Source organism: Heterocephalus glaber, unplaced genomic scaffold, assembly GCF_053883595.1.
Source record: "Heterocephalus glaber isolate CG9 unplaced genomic scaffold, H.glaber_assembly_v1.0 deba00001673, whole genome shotgun sequence".
NCBI classification, from domain to species: domain Eukaryota; kingdom Metazoa; phylum Chordata; class Mammalia; order Rodentia; family Bathyergidae; genus Heterocephalus; species Heterocephalus glaber.
In genome coordinates this window covers 5,771,525-5,775,862 of record NW_028258410.1, presented here as the reverse complement: position 1 = coordinate 5,775,862, position 4,338 = coordinate 5,771,525, and the positions used below count along the sequence as shown (strand labels likewise).

Here is a 4,338-nt window from a genome sequence, read left to right as displayed (position 1 = left end):
GCAGCAAAGTGCACCATGATCTAATAATGGAAGCTGACCGATTATGTCTCAATTTCCCTGAATATATCAAAGAAGTGTGCATTTGCTTTGTTCTGGCGAAAAAAAGCATAAGAATTATTTCTATTTAATTCAAGGAAAGTTTAATATTATTCCACCTTATTCCTTCTAACTTACAGGATTTCTTTACTATCTGTAGTTATTTTTACTTATAAACATGAGGGAGCGATGATAAAATAGTAAAATAAATAATAAATATAGGAAAGAAACTCTCATTAGCAATGTATTCCTAAAATAACATCATATCCTGCAGCTTCAGGATGCTCCCTACCAGGAAATCTGTCCATGTCCTGCTGAACAATGGTTTGAGGGATGCTCAGGTCAAGGACGATGGCTGGACTGGAGCACTAAGCCACACACTTCAGCAGACATCATGTTGCCAGTAGAAAACACATCCATGATGTAAAGCCCAAGTCCTGTAGCTAAGAGTGAGATTTATGACCCCACGTAGACCTAGAAAAACACACAGGCCCAAGTATTTAAAACACTCCATCCTAGAACATAATGATTCTCAACACACCTGCCCACAGGCAGCTAGGACCCCGGCTTCCAATGAGGTTAGCAACCTTGCTGTGCTATATCTTTGATGCCTCAAACTCTCAAGGCCTGTGTAGTAATAATGTCACCAAAACCATACAGTTTACCTAAAAAGCTTAACTCTATATTCACGTCATATCAGTTTCCTAAGTCACATGTGGATGTCGGTGTGTGACCTTTACAATGTAATCATCCTAATGGCAAGGAGAAATTCAAGCTCAAGGAACTTAGATTATGACACAATTAGGGAATATGGCACAGGGCCAGCCTCAAGAAACTTCCAGCCTAAAATGATGTTATAGGATGCACACAGAAGGTGGCTCCAAAGAAAGATACTGCCATTTTTTAATGTACTGGGGGAATCCTTACATTCACATCTCAAACTCTCCCTGTAAAGTATAGGCTATGATGACCTGGATCAGAGAGGAATGTATCTGCACATTGTCACATGAATCATTAACACTGCAACAGGACTCAGGAGTCTGAAGGGGATGGTCTCCTTTATCCACGTGGCATCTGACATGGTTCCTGGTGGTGCTGTTAAGTATGGGATCATCCCTAACCCCAACTCTCTGCCTGCACCCCAGGCCGACCATGTGATACAGAGATGGAGGCTGCTTCCCAGAATTCCACCGACTTCATCCTCCTGGGCCTCATTGCCCACCTGACACTGCCAGGCCTGGTCTTCACTGTGGTCTTCTCCATTTTCATGGTGGCTGTTGTCACAAACATGGTCATGATGCTGCTCATCCATGTGTATCCTCAGCTGCACACGCCCATGTACTTCCTGCTCAGCCAGCTCTCCATCATGGACAGGATCTACATACATGTCACTGCCTCCAAGCTGCTCCAGGACCAGCTGTCTGAGGGGAGGACCATCTATCTCATTCCTGGGCTGTGCACTCCAGATCTTCCTCTACCTGACCCTGATGGGGTCCAAGTTGTTCTTGCTGGACCTCATCACCTACAACAGCTATGTGGCCATGTACAGTCCTCTGCACTACCCAATGCTCATGAGCTACAGGGTCTGCCTGTGCATGGCACTGGGCTCTTGGCTGGGTAGCTCCTTTGATGGCTTCATGCTGATGCCAGTCACCATCAGTTTCCCCTACTGCACATCCTGGGAAAATCCACTTTTGAGGGATCTCGGCCATTCTGTGGCTGTCCTGCACAGACATGTCACTATAGGAGACCCTGATGTATGTGTGCTTCATGCTGATGCTGCTGTTGCCCATCTCCATCATTGCTGTGTCCTACATGCATATCCTGCTCACCATGCACAGCATGACCTTAGTGGATGGCTGGTGCCAAGCCTGGGCCACCTGCTCCTCACACGTCCTGGTGGTGAGCATTTTCTATGGGGCAGTCTTCTACACCAATGTGCTGCCCCACTCCTACCACACACCCGAGCAGGACGAGGTGGTGTCCGCCTTCTACACCATCTTCACAAATCTGCTCAACCTGCTCATCTATGGCCAGAGGAACAGGGATGTGGCCACTGTACTGAGGTGGGCACGGGGCAGATGTGCCTCCCTCCAGACAGTCAGGGTGGGGCTGGACCCAGGAGAAGTCAGGGTGGCCACAGCAGCTGGATGATGAATCCAGCAACACAGTCCTCCCAGAATATGCTTCTTGGAGATTAGAACACTGTGTCACACTGCCAATGAGCATTTTCGGCTGGCACATCCTCCTCCTGCTGAAGCATCATGTAAGGGCTGTCCCTGAAGGTGTACCACAGTGCAGCCTCGCCCAACTTGCTTATCTGGATTCTCTGACCTTCTCCAAGTAGTGCTGTCAGCCAGGCCATGCAGGGTATGTTATGTGAGACTTGTGGTTATGTGTCCCTTGTGTCTGCATTGCTGGCCCACTTTAGGGGTCAGGCTGGGAACTGAACCCATGACCTGCCTTGGGCATGCTAAGCCCATGCTGCATCACTGAGTTACACCCGCAGTCCCTCCTGACTGGGTTCTCAAATGAAAACTCCAATCCCTGGCAAACCCATGCTCTTGCTGATTTAATTTCAAAAATTCACTAAACAAAATATTCTCAGTTTCTCATAGTGCAGTAGTTTTATTTAGGAACCTTTGGGAGGATGATGGGATTGTATTTTGGGTTCTATATTCTGAGTCACTTTGTAAAATATCTATTTCATTTTTTACATGTGAAATTACATTATAGATTATTACCATACTTTTAGTCATTGGAGTCTAATATAAGCCTGGAAATTAAAACATATTTAATCATTTATTGATTGGTTCAAATTTTATTCTACCATTAATATTAAAACATGGCTATAAACATACGAAACTTCCATTCATGCTTTAATAAAGTGATAATAGAAAAATGTAAAATGAAAAAGTTGAGACTCTTCATTAGCTAACTTAGCTTTCTTGGGTTAAATATGTTGCTTAGTATAATTCTCAGCCTTTCCATTGGTATATTGGGAGACAAATATTTCTCTTTTTTAAGGACATTTGGCTAGATGTGGTATCTTGACAGGTAGACAAAGTAGGTAGAATTTTAGCTAAGCAAAGTCTACAGTGACCCTTCTATCATTTACTTATTTATCTTTGACTTCCTCATATATGTAAGGTCCTAAAAGAAAAAAGTTAGCAAAGCCTGTATTGATTCACCTGGTGTCTATTTTATCTATCAGTAGGAGGCTTAGAGAATGTTGGATGAGCTTTCAGAAGACACATAACAGGCAACCAAGCAAATGTCACTCAATTTTATGTTGTTTTGGCACTGATGTAGAGACAGAGGGAAAATGATTTTCCTCCCCCAATGCAAATGCAGGTAAAGAATAGCACCTGGTTTTGCCTCAGAAGATTTCTAATAATTTTATCTTTGCCTTGAAATAAAACAAGGAAACAAATAGAAAAATGATTACAGAATGTCCTGGAGGGATGAATGTCTTCATGTGAAGAAACAGACCTGGTTCATTCATGAAATACCTTCAGCCTTGTTTCAGTGGTTCTATTCCCTTTGAAATCCCTGTACCTCTGCACTAATGCTTTCTCCCTTCCCCTCCTCCTGCCTTCACCAGCAAACTTCTTTTAATCTCTCCCTCTACAGAATCACTGCATCTCACACTTCACATTTCTCCCCCCCACCCACCCAAGGAACTTGTGTCTTCTTCCCTTTTTCCATAGTGTCTTGCTTGGAGCTGTGTTGCTATATATTAATACCTAGTAGGGCTTTTGTGATATGTCCAAGATTAACTCTGCACATTTTTTACAGAATTTTTAAATTAACTTTATTGATATTACTTTATGATTATATTGATCACATACAAATATTTATTTTAACCACTGGTTCTTTTAAAGACTTCAATCATTAAACTCAATTTTAATAGCAAATTATTATTCCGACAGCATTAGAATTCACTCTAGACAAACAGTACTTTAAAATAACTTGGATGGTTCACTTTATTTTCTATGTCTAACCAAATAATATGTATGCTATAATGTTCATTGAAATGAAAGAGTTCATGAGACAGGCTTAAATTGAATGTTCATATTAAATATTCATAATGACATTTTCAAACAGAATTGTTTTGCTTATTCAAAAAGGTCTAAAATTATTTCAGCGATAAACATTTTTAGCAACACAATTCTGTAGCTTTCAGAACAGAAAGCACCCTTTTTAAAATCCTACTTTGGTACTACTATTCTAGAATATAGACTTCAGAATATATGGTATCTATTGTGCATTGGAGTTATTACAATTTTAATTTCTTTTCTA

At 41.7% G+C, this 4,338-nt stretch overlaps 1 pseudogene; it reads left to right on the top strand.

Moving 5' to 3' along the window:
* Nucleotides 1-1,201: 1,201 nt before the first annotated feature.
* On the top strand, nucleotides 1,202-2,190 carry LOC106009055 (olfactory receptor 2T2-like; annotated as a pseudogene).
* Nucleotides 2,191-4,338: the final 2,148 nt, after the last annotated feature.